Source organism: Castor canadensis, chromosome 15, assembly GCF_047511655.1.
Source record: "Castor canadensis chromosome 15, mCasCan1.hap1v2, whole genome shotgun sequence".
Classification (NCBI taxonomy): Eukaryota; Metazoa; Chordata; class Mammalia; order Rodentia; family Castoridae; genus Castor; species Castor canadensis.
In genome coordinates, this window is record NC_133400.1 from 30,447,636 (window position 1) to 30,468,152 (window position 20,517).

Sequence of the window (20,517 nt, forward strand, 5' to 3'; positions counted from 1 at the left end):
GAGTAGCAGACACCCTTCGGTCCACTATGATCACCTGTCCCTGTGTCTCCCTAGTCTGGAGGACAAGTGACTGGAGTTACATATATTTGTTATTGTTTGCCTCATAAAAGAACAAGAGGGCAGTGGAACATGACTCATTCTTTTTTTCCATCAAAAGAAGGAAAACAATGCTCAAACAAGAGAGTTATGCATTTGTAACAGGGCTCAAATGTGTGCCTGTCTTATTTATATCAGTCACTCAGTCACCAGACTCTGATGGGCTGTGCTGCAAAAAACAACCCTCAAATCTCAGAGGCTTAAAAGCAAAGGTCTCTTTCTCATTCATGATACAAGTCTGTTGAAGGTTGGCCAGGAGTCTGCCCTGTGTCTCTCACCCTGCACCCAGACTTTCAGATTCGCTTTAAAGATGGTAGAGGAAAAAGGAGCTCTGAGGGTTTCCCACCCTCAATTAACCTGCAATTAATTGCTCCAGGACCAAGTGATACATGTGATCCTATTCACACCTCAATTGGCCAGAACTAGTCACATGGTTCAACCCAATCCAAAGGGGCTTGGAAGTACAGTTCTACCATATGGCCAGAGGCCTCAGTCTCTTCAACTGCACCAGCTGTAAGATTCTCAATGATTGCACTTCCTTCCTTCCCTGGGGCACTGTGAGAAGCTACTTAGATAACAGACGTGGAAGGATCCTAAACTTCAAGAACTCCCTATTGCACAGTGGTTAAGAACATAAGCTTTGAGGGCCAAAAATCCAAGGGGTTAAATTCCAGCCCAGATCTTCCTTGTTGAACCTGGTTGCAAAGGACTGAATGTTTGTGTCCACCCAAAGTTCATATGTTGAAATCCTAACCTGTAGTTTGATGTTTGGAGGTGGGCCTTTGAGCGGTAATTAACCTATTTCTATTGCTATAATAAAATACCTAAGACTGAGTAATGTACAGAGAAAAGAAGTTTACTTAGCTCATGGTTTTGGAGGTTTAAGGGTATGACACCAGCATTGGCTGGGCTCTGGTGATGACTTCATGGTGTCATGATGGTGGGAAAAAATCACATGGTGAGACAGGAAGCCAGAAAGCAGGGCAGGATTGGTCATGCTCCCCCTACTTCCTTTTAACAACTCAGTCTCCTCCCTTCCAAGGGCAGTGTTCCCAATGACCTCCCACTAGGCTCCACTTCTTAAAGTTCCTAACCCCTCCTCATGGCCACGCTGAGCACCAAGCCTTCAACACGTGAACCTTTGGGTTCATTCAAACCATAGCAAATGGAATTAGTGCCCTTATACAAGTGATCTCATAGAGCCCTCTCACCCTCCTTCTGCCATGTGAGAATATTGCAAATATGCAACCCGGAAGAAGAACCTCACTGGAAGCTGACCACACATCCCAAATTGTGAGAGAAATTTCTGTTGTTTAAGCCACACAGGCTATGGCACTTTGTTACAGCAGCCTGAACTGACAAGGAGTTTAAGAAGTTTTCTTCTCCTCTCTTGTAAGTTTGCTCATATTGGAGGAATCGTGCATAAAGCAACACCTGGCACCAGGATGTGCTCAGTAAATACTAGCTGTGTGCCAGGAGCCACTGTGATTACCAAAGCCTGTGTTTTGAAGAGCTTCTGTGTGGGAGACAAAAATGCCTCTAACGTACAGTATTGGGACAATAGTTGTACAGTGTTCAACATGGATTCAGAGAGAGTCCTGTAGACTGCCAGGGAGGTAGGAAATTGGAGAGAGAAGTAGAACAGTGGGGAAAACTTCTCGAAGGAGGGGCTGATTGGATGAGTTGGGTAGGGAACAGGTATCAGTGAGATACCTCTCAGTGGTACCAATGAGAGGGCATTTTTATGAGGAATCTTATCCAAGGTAGAGGAAAAATTGGCCAGACATCCTACACTTGAACGTTCAGATCTTTAATGACACCTTTTCCAATGAATCAGGCTACAAGATCAGTATCTTAGATAAGGCCATGGACACTGAGTCAGGCATGCTCGAATGAGTGTCCCAGCACTGTCACCCTCAAGCTGTGTGATCCTAGCCAAGGTATTGGACCCGAGATTACTTTTTGATTCTCTAAAATAAGGGTAATAATGGCACCTCTTCCCAGGACAATGACCGAATGACTAAAAACGAAGCCTACCAGTCTGCGCCTGGTAAGGAATGGTCATCGTTGCTCTTCTTATCATGGATGACTTTTGTATTGGGAAGTTGTGGGGAACATGGTGTGTGACAAATACAACAAAGGGTATAGGATGTACACTGCGTCCAGATTCTCCAAACCCTGGGGTAGTTCTACACAGGAATGAAAAGTATCCCAGTGCAGCACTATTCAAAGTATAGCACTAGCTTGCTAACTCTTTCTAAGAGATCTGAGACAAGATAGCTAGACAAATTGAGGGTGAATAGTTCGAAACTTTTAGGGCAATTTTGCACTGTTGGTGACCCAAATGTATGCTTAGTAGACTTATTGAACAGTGTGTAGATGAGTTCAGTATTATTGGACTTGTCAATTACAGGTGACTCAAACATGCACAGTAGGGCCATGTGTCAACCTATGATGGGGTGACGGCTTAGAACAGTTCATATTTGTCCTTCTTATCATGTCCCCATCTTTGGCTGTTGAGAACACCAAGAAGATGGCACTCACTTAGAATCCTAGAGTTTGGGAAGGAAGAAGGTTTGGTAGCTTCAATTGTCACAGCAAGATTAAGACACCAGGTTAAGGTATGTTTCTCTAGTGTTTTCCCTCCAGCCTCCCTCTTGTGGAACAAGTTTGAAGTGGAAAACAGTTCCATGAAGTCTGTGGTGTCCTGTCTTTGTTATGGAGAAGATTCAGAATTTCTTAGGAAGTGGAAAAAGAACTCCTGGGAAAAGTTAAACCAAAACAAATCAGAAGGTTGAGAGAATAGAACACTTGTAAAAAGAATCTGCCAGGCTGGGATGCAGGGAGAAAATTGATATTAATGAAACATCATGAGCGAATTAAGACAGCCAAAGTACTAGCAGATGTCTGTAGGGATTGCTCCTCTCACCAGCTTTGGGGAAAAGTTCACATGTAAAACTTCCTCATAAACAAAAGTATTTTAAGAATTTCAACTTGGAGACATTCCTGGCTAGTATCGCTCTTGCATTGGGAATACTGTTGATTAATTCTGGCTGGTAATTAGGTTGGAGTGTGCTTGTGCCTAGCACTCCCAAGAGCAACATGAAGGGCAGAGGAAGGCAGGGCACCCACGGGAGAGCCCTCACCTCCCTGTCTGGGGAGTGGGTGAGCCAGCTGGCAATTTCTGGTTTTAGACAAGAGATCAGTACTCTCTCAGACTAGTTCACATAATCTGCAAGACACTGTCAATCAAAAAACTCTGTGTATCTGTAGAAGACACCAGCACATGTCCCCTCTCTCTGATACTCTCCTCTCCCTCTTTACAGACAGGCTCTGGCAGCCATATTTATATTATAAGATGCCAGACACGGACATAACTGATTAAACTGGGATGGTCACCTGATGAAAACTGAGCCAATCAGATTCTCTCCCTGGCATTTAGAACTGGTGTTTACAGTTTCTACTTTCTACATAAGCTGTGAAAGTGTAGCTTGGGAAATGCTGGATAGCTGCCTTCCACAGACAAGACAGCTTACAGAAAAGGAAGGAAGGAGAAGATGCAGAGAACAAGAGTGACTCAAGGCCATGGTTATAGGTCCCTGGTTCCTGTCCCTCATAAGGTCCCCTGTTTTATAGTGTTTCCTTGGTTTTTGAGAGATGAGTCCAAGAAATAGTCCCCTTTTTATTTCTTGGATAATTTGAAGATTTTTTTGCTCATTGCCACCAAGACAGAAGTATGAGGTCATGTTATGGCCTAAGATGGCCATAGTGCTTACATGTGAAACTAGTCAAAAATGCTTTCTTAGTATCTGTTTCAATGTAAGGAAACATCTATGGAGTCCCTCTTAATTCTCCCTTCTGTTGTTCAAATCCCTTCCAAAATTCATGGTGAAATGTAATCCCCAATGCCAGCGCATTTGGTGGTGGAGCCTTTCAAAGGTGACTAGACCCTGAGGTCTCTGCCCTTGTGGATGGAATTACTTCTTATGAAAAGGTTGGTGGGAACTAGCTATGCCCTTTGGGACCTTCTTCCAAGTTGGAGCACAGCATTTGTCCCCTCTAGAGGATCCCGTGTTTAAGGCCTCATCTTGGAAGCAGAGACCAAGCCTTCACTAGGTACCAAACCTGCTGGTATTGACCTTGGACTCCCTAGCCTTCATAACTGTGAGTAATAAATTTATGCTGTTTACAAATTACTTAGTACTAGGCACTTGTTATAGCAGCAAGAATAGATTAAAATGCTTGCACTTGGGACTGCCAACGGAGAGAAGTGGGTGAATATACTGTGTGATTCCATGCCTCTCCAAGGCCTGTAGGACCAAAAGGCAGGTGGGACCTGCCTTATGTCCCACCATTAAAGTCAGTCCACCTTCTAGACACCTATAGTTTATACTTGATAATGCCAAGTTAGCATCAGCACTGAGCTGAGACCTGATATAATCCCATCAACAAAGCTGTGACCCATCTGAGGAATCCAGCAGCTACTGGAGGGAACTGACTTCCCGTGGTTCACAGGACTGAAGAAAAGCTAATACCTGGACTATACTCCAGACCAACTGTATCAGTGTCTGGGTTTGGAACTTGGGCATCATGCTTTTTAAAAAGATGGCGAGGTGTGCTGGGTTTGGTGGCACATACCTGTCATCCCAGCACTTGGGAGGAAAAGGCAGAAGGGTCATGAGTTCCAGCCTAGCCTGGGTGACCTAGCAAAACCCTGTCTCAAAAAAATAAAGATGCTAAGATAATTCTAACATGCTATTGGGATTGAAAACCACCGGGTGGGGTGAATTACATTACCTTTGGGAAAAGGCAGAGATGAACTGAGCTGAAGAATGCTGGATCTTCATGCTGAATGCCCAGAGTGAACCCTTGAGTGCTTTCATGGGATGGGTCAGAGAAAGAGGGAAGGACAGGGTGAATTGGGTCACAGTTGAATTCAGACGGCTCCCATTGTCTTGGACTGTCTGAAATCCACCAGCCATCGTTCATTCATTTGGCCTCAATGTGGGAATTTATGAATATTCTCAAACTATTTGGAAATGACTTTGTTTATTAGGGGAAAATGTAAATAAGACTGCCAGGGACCTCCAATAGCCTGCTTACGGATATCAGTCCTACATTACACATGCATACACACACACACACACACACACACACACACACACATACACACACAAACCCCAATAGTGGGTTCGTTAATGATACATTGGATTTTAGTCATTAAAGTAGATCTGTCGGGACCTCCATTTGCTGAACGCTGTTCCTAGCATATGGTGGAGGCTCAATAAATATTTGTTGAATTCATGAATAAATGAACACATTGTCACTGTAGAATTCACCACATGCTCTTTGGATTATAAAAGTTTTTAGAAGAAATGTTCTATTTTGAACTCTAAACAGAAATGGGCTGACCTGCCTTCATCAGAAACCTGGGAGACTCTAGGCTGGAAATCACAGATTTTGACTATGCAGTCTCCATCAGATTTGCTTTCAAGGTTCTGGAGTTTTAAATGGTTCCTTCTGTATGCTTTAAGGTTGGCTCAGCCTGCCTGAATTTTGACCCATAATAAAGGGTTTAGGGCTGGGTGTCTGATGAACTAATGTCTTATACTGAGTGGGGGGTACCTGCCCTTCACTAGGTTTCTCCTGTGAGCATCCCCCTTTCAGGAGACAAAATGACAGTTCAAGGATTCTCAGATTTACATAAACTCACAATCCCCATGATTTGGATGCATTCCTAGTGCTGACAGAGGTATCTGAAATTTCTTGAATTATTTAAAACTTTTTATTCTGGTATTATAGTTCACCTGGTCATTAAGTCCTTATTATTTTTAATATTAAAAACAACTGCCAAAAAAAAAATAAAAACAACTGCCATTTAAAATGACTTTTTCTTGAGGTTTCACCCAATCCCTACCTCATCTCTGATTACCTTCCTAGGTGCATATGCAAAGTATACGATGAGCCAAGTTGGGAAGAGGATTAAAGGAAAGTAACCAGAACAGGGAAGGAGCCATGGTCTGGGCCCAAGAGAAATGGTTAGAGGGACTGGGCTGATTGTTCCTAAGAGGAGGGACTGAGAGGCAGGTGTGGCAGCTGGCATCAGATGGCCAAAGGGAAACCTGACATGAATCAAACTAGGGTATCCTAGTGTCTCCTTTTGCTAAAAAACCAGTTTTGCACATCCTAGAGATTCTGGTACCTGTTCCTTGAAAAGGCACAGGTGGCTCTGTCCTCTGTGTATCACACCCACCAAGGTGTCATCAGTCTGTGATTTGTATCATGGAAAATAGTACTCATTTTTTAGCTTTTAATATCGTACCTCTAACTGCATCCTTCAAACCACTTGTACCCCTTCCCCACCTCCACTGTGCAGATTCAAATGTACCCACCCAGCCTGCCTCCTCAATTCCTCATTGAGTTACTGGTTTCCATGAGGATAAATTGGAAGGAGGTAGATTTCAGCATGGAAAGGAAGGTTGCTGAAAATTAGGCCATTGAACCATGGAATGGACTAAGCCCCCAATTACTAGAGGTGCATGTAGCTGGGGCTACATGCGGCCCAGCTTTGAATTGTCCTCAGTTCTGGTTTTGTGTTTCAAGAACTGAGACCCATGACATGGACATAGCTCTGGCATTTCCAGCATTTTAAAAACTGTGCTCCATCCTTCCTAAGGGGGCCCACTCACCTCCAACTCCTTGAAACCCTTCATTCTTCTCCCATCCAATTTAGGGACCAGAGCCAAACATCAGTGACTCAGAGGGGCACAGGTTAGCTTTCCCAGCTGCAGGCCTTGCAATTGTGGGTCTCCTGCAAGTTAGCCAAGGATGCCAGGAGAGGTCTAAATATAGTAGTGCTGGTTTCTCCGTAATAACATACAGTATAATAACTGGCTAATGTTTTATATATAGTTTACATAACCATATATAAAACATATTATATGTGTAGAGATATATGACAGTAATTCACTTTCTTAAACAGGAAACAAACTGAGTTTTGTGGCTGACTTCAATAGAAAAGATAAATTGTAAAAAGCCTAGAAACCAACGAGAGTCCCTCTCTTGCTTGCTATGGATGAATATGCCTATTCATTTTAGTGAAGACCCTTGTTCAGTAAGCCTCAAGTGTCATATCGGGATGAGTGATTTTACTACTACAGTTGGTCATTGGTCATTGGATGGCTAGAGAAACGGTCTTAGTCATACACAAAGAGTGATGACTTAAGTACTGTTAACAAAAAACAAAACAAAAATGGGAACATACTCAGAGGCCAGTTTAGGGTTTGGAGTCTCTAAAAGGGCAGATGGATTATGTGGTACAGTCCTCCATGTGGATGCCAAAGGAAAAGGCTGCAGGAATTCTGTCACTTTGCATTTTCCAGGCCAAAGAGCACATCCATTCTTTACACCCATTGGAAGATTCAGTGACCCACCATAAAGAATTCAGCCAGCTCCATTGTCACTCTGCAGTTGCTGCACTAAAAAAATGTCAGCTCGTGCCCCAGCCTCTGCTTCCTGCCTCCAGCCAGAGGCTGCCTACAGGCTAATCTCAGTCAGTTTGGTGTGAGTTGTTATTCTTGTTTTTAATTTGTGGTTCCCTCCCTAAAAAACAAAACAGAACAAGGGATTTTATGTAAGTACTAGAGCTTTCTAGGTTCTCTGTAAAACTCAGATGTGGGAATGTGTTCTACATCCCAGTGGGCCCTTATTGAAGATGGAGAGCTGGTTGTTTCTTTCTGGGGGTGCCCTATGTTCTCCAGTTCCTTTTTTGCTGCCCCTCTTCCTGTCACCATCTGTCCCTTGGTCTTGGTTTGCCCTTCCCAGGAGCAGATCTCAAGGCTAGGATTAGAGAGCAAATAATTTACTTGGTAGGCAATTCTAGAAAACACCTGTGCATCGGGGTGGGTGGAGACAAGAAGAAGAAGCAAGTCCATAAAGGAAGGATAAAAGAGAAAGCTAGCCAGGTGCTAGTGGCTCGTGCCTGTAATCCTAGCTCTTCAGGAGGCAGAGATCAGGAGGATCACAGTTCGAAGCCAGCCCGGGCAAATAGTTCTGCAAGACCCTATCTTGAAAAAACCCTTCACAAAAAAAGGCCTGGTGGAGTGGCTCAAGGTGTAGGCTCTGAGTTGAAGCCCCAGTACTGCCAAAAAAGAGAGAGAGAGAGAGAAAGCTACTATCACAGGCAGCAGAGTTTAACCCTGCTGGGGACACTGCGAGGGTCGCTGTGAGACATGCCTGGGCCTCCTGAGGCTGAGGGAGGTGGGGTATTTGTACACCAGCCCCTGTCTCTCATCTCTTTAGGCTGTTCAAGCAGAGAGAGACCTCAGGGGGTGAGTGGGGGATGGAAGACATTGAGGCAACAGGTCAGAGCACACTGAGATGGTGAGGTGTGCCCAGGGTGGGGGGATGCTAATGGCTTCCCCTGCTCCTGTGTAAGATGGTTGACCTTGTTACATCTGCCTGAGACCATTTTGTCCTACCCAGATGATAAGGAGACGCCCCCCCATCTCTGTCCTCATCTGGTCCAGTTCCTGTTCAGGGTTGCACTGGTACCATGGTGGCTGCCTTAGAGTTGTGGGAGATGTGGCTCTAGGCAAGCCACTCATGGTCCCACAATAGGAAAGTCACTTGCCTGTGTAGCCTTGGGGCCTGGTCCTCCCAGGTCCTCAGATGGGGCTGATGTAGTTCTCTATGGAGCAAACAGAGCCAGGCTTCCTAGGTCATTTCTGTCCTCCTTCCCCATCCAGCTAGTCTTGTTCTTTCCTTCTGGAACTTTTAAATCCTCAAATCTGAGCCCTTGTGTGTTCTAAGACTGAGCAGTCAACCAGTGTCGATGGTACAAAGTGATGAATTAGAGGGAAGGATTTAACATTGCTCCCCACTCAACCCCAGATCTGAGGCATTCAACATGATACCCACTTCAGTGCTTCTGTCTCTGCTGGTCCCCTCTGCCAAGCAAAGGGATAATGCTGACTCAACATGACAGGCCCCAGTCTACCCTCATGATCACATGTTCTGGAACCAAAGGGCTGGTCACCTGTACAAATGATAGGGGTGAGTTCTCTAGCAGGTCCTCCAAGGGGGGGTTTATCTTCCCCAGAAACACGCTTCATTCTGAGACCATCTGGCAAACCCATTGTGGAGCGGATGGCTGTCATTTCCTGAGGGGAGGCTCATTGATGGCTGTCTCTCCAACAAGCTTTGGTTTGGGACTTTGAAACTTTGGGCACCTTCTTTTCTTTTTTCTTTCATGTCTTTGCACACTGGAGTGAGGGGCAGGGTTCCCTGCAGTCCTTGCAGGATCAAGGGAACTTCTGGCTCTTTCTTACTTCTTTCTATTTCCCAGAGGCTGTTAGCTGAGGCTTGTGTATATCTGATGTGCCTAAAAGTTCCTACCTTTGGGAGCTGTCGTTACACTGAACTGGGTGGGTGGTGGGAACAGGAAAGTACCCAAAGACATGAAGCCAAATGTGTGGCCTGGAAGTGCATTGTCAGGAGCACATGACCCACTTCCTACCAGCTGTGTATTCTTGGGCATGCCACTTTACGTTCCTCTGTCCCTGCTTTCTGGTGTTAAAAGTAGACATAAGCAAAGTACCTACTTTGTGGATCTATTGTAATGATAAAATGAGACAATTCATGAAAAGCTCCTTGACTGTCATACAGTAAGAGCTTGATAAATGAGAACTGTTTTTAATCACCCTTACCACCACCATCACCATCATCACTACCACCACCACCACCATCATCACCACCACCACCACCACCACCACCATCACTACCACCACCATCATCATCACCACCACCATCACCACCACCACCACAATCATCACCACCACCATCACAATCATCACCATCACCACCACCACCACCATCACCACAATCATCACCACCATCACCATCACAATCATCACCACCACCACCACCACTACCACAATCATCACCACCATCACCACCACCACCATCACCACAATCATCACCACCACAATCACCACCACCACCACCACCATCACCATCACAATCATCACCACCACCACCACCACAATCATCACCACCACCATCACCATCACAATCACTATCACCACCACCATCACCACTATCACCACCATCACCACTATCCCAACACAATCATCACTATCACCACCAACACCATCACTGCCACCATCATCAACACACTGTCACTACCATCAACACCATCATCATCATCACCATTGTATTAGTGACTTTTCTTATCACAATGACAAAACACTTGACATAAACAACTTAAGGGAAGAAGGATGTATTTTAGCTCATGATTTCAGAGATTTCAGTCCACAGCCATTGTCTCTGTTGATCCTGGACCTATGGTGAGCTAGAACATCAAGGCAACTGAAGCACATGGCAGAGGCAGCTCACCTCCTAACAGACAGGAAGCAGAGAAAGGGGACTCCAAGAAGAGGCAGCCCCCAAGGACAGACCCTCCAAGTAGGCGCCATCTTTCACTTTTCAGCACCCGTCAATCATGCCATCAAATTATGAGCCCATCAGGGGATTCAGGCATTGGTTAGGTCAGAGGACTCAGGGTGCAACCATTTCCTGAGACCACCAGTTATCAAACAAGCCCCCAGTACAGGAGCCTGTGGGGAACAAACATTTCATTTTCAAACCATCACAGTCATCATCACCACCACCACTATCATTACCATTGCGATCATCACTGAAATCTGAGCATCCAGAAATTCCAACACTGGGTTTTCCTAAAAGGACTGACTCCATCTGCTCAAGCAGGGTCAGAAAGGGCTTCTTAAGCAATGAGGATTTGAAGATGTGTCTGGAAGAGTGGGAAGAACTTGGATAAGTAGTAGAGTCGTGGAATGTAGGTGAGTCAGAGAAGGGGAGAGGAGGGCGTCTCTCATGGGGTAAGGAATAGATGCCATGGGCTGTTTATGGATTAGCAAGCTCCCATTGGCTAGAGAGAGAAGAGGAAATGAGACAGGGGAGGCAGGTGAGGCCCAGCCAACTGCCAGGGTCTGGGATGATGGGCCCCGTGCACGGATTTTACCCAGAAGTACTTGATCAGAGCAAGGCACGTGCCTACTTAGGAGGAATATCTGCTTTCTAGGAGAGGCCAGGCTTCCAGGTAAGGAAACTCGCCTTTGGTCAATAACAAAACGGCCAGATGACCCCATGCTTGGATGTCCCATTTGTCAAATTACATCCTTTGCTTCGACAGCAGAGTTGAAGCCCTGTGATGATAGGCAGGACATTTTATTGAGCTGTATCGAATTTGTTCAGACCTCTGCAATTTCCCTGGAAGGGGCTGAGGATGTGGGGTCAGTTTACCCTCTGACCTGAAGCCACAAAGTTGATAAGCAGCTGCTATAGTCTATGGACGAGATGAACTGCTTCGTGGAGCTGGTCAATAACTCTGCTATTAGCAAGGAAAGTGCTTACACGCACTTAAAAAAATCCAACCACAAAATAAGACCGGTGATTGACAAGGCATCAATAAAGCAGTGCAGGTGCCCTGTTGACCTGCCCCCCACCTGCCAATTTGTGTTTATTAGAAATCAGTTCCTATAAATAGCTGGTGGCAGAAAGAATAACATGCCGCTTCTCCAGTGTGCCATTGTGAAATGCTAACTGTTTAATTCAAGGTTATTGGCCCAATTTGGTTTACTGTCTACTGCAGCTGAAAGTGGGGAAGGCGTTGTTGTCAGGAGGTGGTTACTTATTTTTAAATTCATATCTTTAAGCCAGAACTGCCTCAGATCTATTCTTCCTTTTTGCTGACCAGCTGAACCCTCATTTGTTTTCAGGGTGACAGTGTGCTGCACTAAGAATAAATGGTCTTCATCGTAGTCTTTAAAACTAAGGTTGGCCATGCTATTTTGGCCAATGAGAAACAAGCTGAAGGTTTCTGGGAGGAAAATTATTGTTCTGATAACTTTTTTGCCTTCTTTCTTCTGTTTTCCTTCTGCTTGGAATGTGGGTATAAGTCCAGAGGCACAGCAGCCATTATGTGACCACGAGGTTACAAACTTGGGGGTGATGGCTGTTATACCAAGCACAGTGGAGCAGAAAGATGGGTGATGTCCCTGATGTTGAGGCTGAGTCACTTGTAGCTCCAAGCTGACTATTCATAGACTCTGTGATGTGATTAAAAAAATAATAATAAGCTCACATTGCTTATGCCACTGTAGGATTTTCTGCTAATTTCAGCTGACTATATCCCTAACAAGAGCAACCACCTTCCAGAATCTCTTCTCAAATTTATGCACAGGCAGTGTGTGAAGACCACTTACCCAGCATTTGATGACAGTCAATGTGGATGAAGCAGAGTGACACAGTCATTAAGAGCAGAAGGTGGTGGCTCTCAAACCATATGGACCTGGGTTCAGATCCTGAAGCAAGCTGCCACTCCCTAGCTGTGTGACTCTGGAAAGTCTCTTTGTGGTCTGAGCCTCACTTGTCTCATCTGTAAAGTGGGATCCTAGTGTTACTTACTCAGGAGGTTGTTCCAAGTGTCTGATGGTGAGTGTTAGAAAGCTTGGGACTGAGGATGAAGCTCAGTGGTAGAGCACTTGCTGAGCACACACAAGGCCCTGTGATCCATCCCCAGCACTGCAAGAGAAAAAAAAATCTTGGTCTTGTGGCTCTTTAGAGTCTTTTCTCCCCACATTGCACCCAGGGGTCAAACACTATCGTTTGCCCACTCACCAGATATATGTCTTGCCTCTGAGCCTTTGTCTATTCCATCCCTCACATACCCCCCCTGCCATTCCCTTCCTTCTACCTCCACCCATCAGGCTTCTATCCATCCCTATGGCCCTCTGCCATGAAGCCTCCCCCACTACATCTCACTAGAACGACTCTGTCTTATCTCACTGGGCCATTCCCAAGAAAGGCAGTGTTGCTCAGTTGTTACAAGAGAGGCTTCTGGCTGAGGTGTTGAAACAGCTTCCACATGTCCCAGCTGTGTGCTGGGGAGCCTGTAGGAGCCCTGCCCCCCTCAGAGAGGAGAAGCCTGCCTGGGTTGGGCAATGGGAAGGAACACAGAGGGGGTACAAACAGTAACTCCTATGACAGATCTGTAGTGCTCCCCCAGACAGCCAGACATGAACATGGACACAGGGACAAAGATTAGACAATAGAAGTCACCTTGGCTTTGTGTACTTCATGACCCTGACCCCTGACTTCTGCTGACATCGCTGTGGAGAGCAAGGCAAATGCTGGTTTGAAAGCTGCCCTCTAAAGGGCTCCTAGCCTGGGTCTTTTGCACCAGCCCTTTCCTCTGAAAACCTGGTCATCTCTGTCCAAACCCTTCCAATACTGTCTGGTCAGGGAATCCAGCAGAGGGAACTGGCTAGACAGATAGTGAAAGAGCTGGGAAGCCAAATGAGATAATGGAAGACTGGAGTGGTAACAGAAAGGGAGGATTCATCATGATGGAGCTGCCCAGCTGGGAACTGGAACAACAAATGAGACACAACACTGCCAAAGGGAGAGGAAGGAAGGAAGAAGCACCTAACCTTGTTCCTGACCCTGGCCAGTCAATCTTCTGCCAGTGCCTCCCATTGGTCAAATGTGTCAGCAAGTCTGTTGGCAAGGGAGCCTGGGAAATGTATTTCCCCACAGAACCAGAAAGGCAACACAGAAAACAGGCAAATGTCCACATCCTGAGTGCTGAGGCAAGAGAGGACTCTACAAATGTCCACTGCATAGGCATGGAGACCACAGAACACAAGGACCCCACATCCACTTTACAGATGAGTAGACAGAGGCTCAGGCAGAATCTTCTCACAGACAAGATTCAGCCAGAAAGGAGCCAGAATCCTGACCACTTTCTCCTTGAAAGCTCTAGTGCCTCTTCCCAGGAGTGTCACATCCCTGAGTAGCAGACATTCTGCAGAATACCTTCCTGCTTCTCCTGCCAGATTCTGAAGTAGATGAATTAAAACTCAGCTCTTTGTGCCTGACATCAGCTTGACCTGGGCTTCATGTGACTAAGTCAGCCATATCACTGGGAGTAAGAAGAACTTGCAAAAGGAAGGATGAGCCACTGGATCTGGGCATAACTGAAGAAGGAAGGTCTAAGGGGGCCACCTCGGGAGACCAACTACCATAGAGAAGGCTAGACACAGAGCACTGGGCAGGAGCCCAGAGACCCAGAACCTAGCTGGCCATGTGACCTCACCTTCCCACGATTGGATGAGGAGTGTGCCCACGGTGGGTTCTGCCACGCAGTCTGTTCCTGGGCATTACTGCCATCCACAGCCTGTACTGGGCACCATTGACACCAGGCAGGCCTGAGCTGAAGACCTTACAGTTATGTCTCCTTTTTCTTTTCTTGTCCCCTTCCGAGTGGGTAACAGCTAGTTCCATTTCACAGAAGCAGAAACTGAGGCTCAGAGTGAATCTATTCCTCACTCTCACCCAATCCTTCACAAATGTTTTCTGAGGCCCTCCCACCTACCAGGTCCTGGACTCAGCCTTTTGCTAGTCATTTCCACAGTTTGTCCTTAAAATTAGGAAATGTTGTGATCTGTCTTTTCAGACGGGGAAGCTAAGGCTCAGACAAGTTGTTTATTTCACTGTCTTTCAGTAAATCTTGACATAGCCTACTGGTGCAGAAGTGATCAGAACCCAGGCCAGGTCTGCCATCTCCCTGAAATTCTGTCCCCAAGTGCCCTTTCTTCCTGGGACAGGGTTTGACTTGTCTTTTCCTGGCTATAGTGCTGAAGCTAGTGGCAAAGGGCCAGGTCCATCAAGGGCCTTCCCAGCCCCCAACCCCTGGCCTGGCTCTCAGCTTTGTGACTAACCCTGCTTCATTCAGATATGCTTTCCAAGAGAGGCCTGGGACTTCTGGAGACAGGGCCCTTCCCTTAGCCATAGCAGCCTGAGATGGTGGGATAAAAGTGTAGGTGGATCCTCTGGTGTTCTGCCAGGTCACTAGGCTGGCACACTCCATGCTCAGCGGCTGTGAGGACTGGCTGCTAATGACTCACAAATACCTTTTTCAGAGGAACGTTAGTCCCTTGCAGGAAGGTTAAACTCCCGGCTAAGATCTGAACGTGTCTTGTGTCTCCGAAACTCAGGAAACTCACCTTGATACCTGGCTTTTTCTCCTGGGGCGGAGCCCTCGTCAGTGCATTCCCGGGAAGGGGACAGCTGTTTGTGAGGGCTCCACCCCTTGTCTCGTTCTTAAGCACCCACTTTTCCTTCCGTTTTCCACGTGAGTTGATGCAGCTGAAGCCTCCACCATTTGCAGCCCGACTGGGACTTCCTAGCCTCCGGAAACACAAATCCCACTTTTTCAAAATAAATTCTCTAGTCTCAGGCGTTCCTATGACAGTAACGGAAAATGGACAAAAACCCCAGTCACTGAGAGTGAATTCAGTGCAGGATCAGCTGATAGGGGACTGAAGCCTGGCCACCTAGCCTCTGGGTGGGCCCCCTCTAGGCTCCTCTGATAGGTCAGGCTGAAAGCCAGATACCAGTTTACAATCAAGTTCTTGCCTGGCTGCCTCCTTCCCTTTATCCTGCTTCCTTAGCTGAGATTACAGAGGTGCACCACCATGCCCAGTTTGTTTGTTGATATGAAGGTTTCACTATCTTTTTCCCAAGCTGGTCTTGAAACTTGATCCTCCTGATCTTCATCTCTTGAATGGCTATGATTGATTACAGGCATGAGCTACCATGCCCGGCTATGGGTCTGTCTCTCTGAGTGGCTGAAAGATGCTCAATGATAGGACTGAGTTGTATTCAACTTTGTGTCCTGTTATTCAGGCCTGCAATAGCTACAATTTTACCAAGTAGTTACTGTGTGCCCAGCACAGCTCTTGTGATTTTGTATATGAGTCACTCCTACCTTGCTACAATTCTCTTAAGTGGGAAATGCTACTGTCCTATTTTGCAGATGGGGAGACCGAGGTCCTGAAAGAGCCACAAAGGGGAAGACGCAGGATTCAATCCAATGAAGCACTCCTGCCTCCTGTCTGGGGCGCTCTCAGAAAGGAGGCATCGCCCCATTGCAAAGGCAGGGGAGAAGGGGTTCAGAGGGTTCTAGACACTGTTTCTCATCTTGCCCTCTGGCTGTAAGAAGGCAGCAGTGACTTTAACAGAAGCATCCTGCTCTCATAGCATGAATCCAGTGACAGTGAGGAGGAAAGATTGATTACCAGTGTGGGACTTGACTCCAATCAAGTGAAAGGTAAAAACCTGTAGGAACCCAAGTATGGGGTGAGGCAGAGAGTGTAGTAGAAAAGAAGCAGTGGCCTGTTCATGTGCACTGAGTGAAAGGAATGACCTTGGGTGACAAAGACACAGCAAATCCTTGGTGGAGGTAGAAGGAAGGGGAGAGAGAAGAGTGGACATTACAACCCTCTACCCAGGGACACAAAATCTTTCCCAAACTCCAGATCTCAAGGGACAGAACAGGGCCACAGGGCCATCCCAGCTACCAAGGAATATGGGAAAACAGAGACTGTGATTGTCACAATTAACTTAGATTAACCAAGTCTACCACCAGTAAGTAGAAATGTTGCCTTCTAGAACCAAAGCAAGATTCAGTTTGCCAGGGAAGAAAGGGAGGAAGTAGATATGGGGCACCCAGCTACTTGAGTCTGCCACACATCCATTTTTTCAAAATCTATCCCATCAGGGTGGTGGACCAGCTCCCAACGTCCAAGGCGTGTGCTGGATCTAGGAGGTAGCTCCCCTCTTGGCCTTGGGCACCCCCACTGCACTGAACTAGTCATACCAAGGTCACCAGGCTCCTCAAGGCAGACAAAGCCAAAGCAGCCTTCCAGGACTGTCCTTGACTTCTGGCTGCAATAGCTGTTATTGAGAGAGGTCAAGGTCACCTTTCTTCTTTGGGGTCTGAGCCCAGGGCCCCAGGATCAGACTTGGAATTGATTTGACCAGATGAAAAGTCCTTTCCCAGCAAATATCAGAGGGGACAAGGAAGAACCAGAAGCTCTATCCACAAAACCACCCTCTACCCAGCTCCCTTAAGGGGATGGGAAGGGGCCTTTCCCATCATTTCTGATGATTAAACCAAGTTCATGTTCAAAATGCGTATAAAGTTATTTGGGCCAAATTTCCATGTTAACTGTTCAGATCAGAAATGCTCAGTGTCAGTTAACATCGCTTGGATTATAAGACAACACGGTCAAGATCAAGAACATGTGGCCTGATTTGATTTAACCCAGAGAAGAAATGCCTTTTCCCTTCTGCTCAGCTATAACACTATACACATAAAGATACATACGCTTGCTCCCTGCCAGAAATGTCAACTGCTTTTGATCTCTCCCTTTAGATATTAAAGTTCCCCTGCTCACCCTTCTGCTTGGCGGCCTGTAAGGGCTTTCCAAACAATAAACAAGCCTGGAGCTGCTAAGAGGGTGGAAGCTGTTTGCCTTTTTGAGCCTGAGCCCTGTGGCCTGAAGGTTGTATTTAATCAGCCTCAAGGTTTTGGTTAACATTGACTTGGAGTTTAAAATAGCATTTCAATAACCACAGCCCCTTCCTGCTCCCCTCACCACTCTTGCGAGAAGGGGGATGGAGGTCTGGGGGTTTGGGGGCTTTGTGTGTTTGTTGTTAAGGTTCTGAAGCAAATGAGCTGTGCTTGGCTGGTGGCCTCAGCAGAGAGCTCCTCTCCTGGCCCCAGGGAGAGCTCCAGCCTAAAGGCCAGGACCATGTTCTGAGCGCCCCCGGTAAGAGGACTTACACAAAACAACGTCCGCTGGAGATGGGAGTTTTGGTCTTTCTTCTCTTTTTCCCAGACTCTAAAGACAGACGTTGCTCTTAGAGGAGTGTCTAGGGCCAACCTTGAATCAATTCTCTTCTACTCACCATGGTGGGTACAATGTAAAAGCAGAGAGTTTCCATCTTGTTTATGAACTAATGGCAAACGCACCCAAGACCAAAGATGACACAGGGCACTCATTGTCCTGCCCTTAGGGGACCTTTCAGGCACACAGGTCTCCTGAGATGGCTGTTGTGTTACTGTTGCCTCTCCAGTTCCCCTCCCTCTGGACCCTTGCCGATGGTTCACACAATCACCTTGGCTGACCCAGTTTCTCCACTCTTTCTGCTTCATGTAGTTCTTACAACTATGGGATGTGCTAAGAATGCAGCACCCTGAGATCTGAGCAACTTCCTGGCACAGCTCGGGTGTTTTCCTGACCTCCTAGGGAAGGCAACACATTGAGTGGAGTCAGGGAAGAATTTCCAGGACAGTCTGGACTTTGCTTCTCTCTCCTGGAAGGAGAGAGGGGGCAAAACAACCAGGGGCAAGATATACCCTTCAAAGACAAGTCCCCAGGAACCCACTTCTTCTCAGTAGCCTATGAGGAAGTTACTATTCTGGATCCCTGGTTTATTGCTTAGAAAGTGGAAGCTCAGAGAACTTAAGTGACTGGCCTGAGACTGTCAGTAGCTGGCAGAACTGCAGGTTCATGCTGCAGGTGACTGTGCTACACTCAGGGTCCTGGGCCTCAAAGCCCTGGGCAGAGCACATGTCAGCTGTAAGGAGCCATGGAGCCTCCAGGGAGGACCATTTCCAGCTGCTTCTGCCATAGCTCAGGGTTGCCAGCCCCAGCCATACTCACAACACTTGTCACCTTGAGACACTCTCTCTCAGGGGAGTTGGAGTCCACTGGGCATTCTTGCCACTGTCCACCCTGGCCAGGGTTAGGTGCCTTAATAGCTACCCTAATCCTACTCAGGTGCCCAGCAGATTTGGCTAAGGAGTTTGGCGAACAGTCCTGGTGCACAGGAAAAAGAGCTGGGCAAGTCCCAAGGCTTATCTCACAAGCAGAGCCCCAGGGCAAGAGGAGAGCCACTGCCTCAGGACTCCGCCCTGGCCTTGGCCTCAACGGGAGCTGTGTGTTCTCCATCAGCCCAGGGAGTAGAGGCCCATGAGAACCTGACCCACCTATACTACTGGCTCAAATCCTGACCCAGACCCCCAGAAGTGGATCTACAGATCCAGGAAGAGCAGCTTAAGTGGGGCAAGAAGTCCTTCTCTCATTCTGCCACCCATGGGGTAGCTCTGATAGCACCCAACACTGTGTCCAGCCCAGATAGGTGAATGTGACACATGGCCTCCCGCCCTTGAAGAGTCACTCATCTCCTGCAGGATGTAGACAGACCAATTATCCCCAGAGAGGGAGTCCTCCATAGCAGAAGGAGGTAAAGAATGTGAAGGGACCCAGGGGTGGCAATCACTTCCTGTGGCTTTGGTGAGGAAGTGACATGGATTCTGACTAGTTTTGCCTCATTTGGATGCAGAATGTAGGCAGAGAGGACAGCATGTGCAAAGGGCCCGAGGTGTGAAAATTCGTGATGCATCTTGACAATACTAATTTACCCACATGATCATAACATTGAGCACAGGCTATGGGAAAGAGATGGCAGAGGCTAGAGAGAGATTTCTACTTTGGGAGAGACTCTGGGGGAAATGCACAGGGTATCATTAAAATAAAATAAATGTGGAGATGGTGGTTTATCCTGCGCCCAAGGCCAAGGAGGACAGGGCCTGGATGAGGAGGGAAAAGGTGTCCTGGGCAGAAGGTATGATATTCTATTGATGGGTGAGAAATGACCACACAGGTCATTTCTGTGAGTTCTCAAGCGTGTAACTCGGAAGTCCAGGCCTGAAGGACTAAGTTCTCCACTCAGTCTCACTGGCCCAAGGTCCTCTTCCAGCCTCTCTGGTTATTGACAAAATTCACTTCCCTGTGACTGTAGACTGGGGTCTGCTGTCAGAAGTGATAGATGAGGCCCTCTCCGCGGTTTGCAGTATGGACACTGGCTATCTCCACAGCCAGTGGTCTCTCTGCCCTCCCCTTTTGTATCAGTTGGGAGAAAACTCTGCTTAAAATGGCCTCATGATTAAGTCTCTGCATCTGAAGTCCAGCAGACATGTGACTTTAATTTCACCTGAAAAATCGCTTCACAGCAACACCCAGGCGATGGGGAATGTGGGGGACAGCTTAGAATTCTGCCTGCCACGGGAGGAGAGAGGCACCCCAAACTGCCGGGGACAGTGCAGGGTTGAGGCTTGGCCTCAGAAGGCCAGCAGATGCTGCTAAATCTGATTGGCTATGCAGAAGCTTGGTGGGAAGGACTGAAGCTGATTGGCTGTACGAATGGCTGGGCCTCCATGAAGCTCCTGCATCAGGTTGAGGTGGGAAGGGGCTGTGAAAACCTGCAGAGAAGAGCCTGGCCCCACCATGGCCTAGTCCCATCAGCCATCAGTCCCTGCTGGGCCTTTGTGTGCCCAAGCTATCCTGAGAAGCAAGAAGCCCCCTCCAAGTTTCTGCGGGCTGTCACTTTCCTTCTGAGCCCCTTCTATCCAAGCAGAAGGACCAGGAAGATGCAGCTGGGAGACACTTTGAATGAAGGCCCCAATTAAAAGCAAGTGGCCAAAGCTTA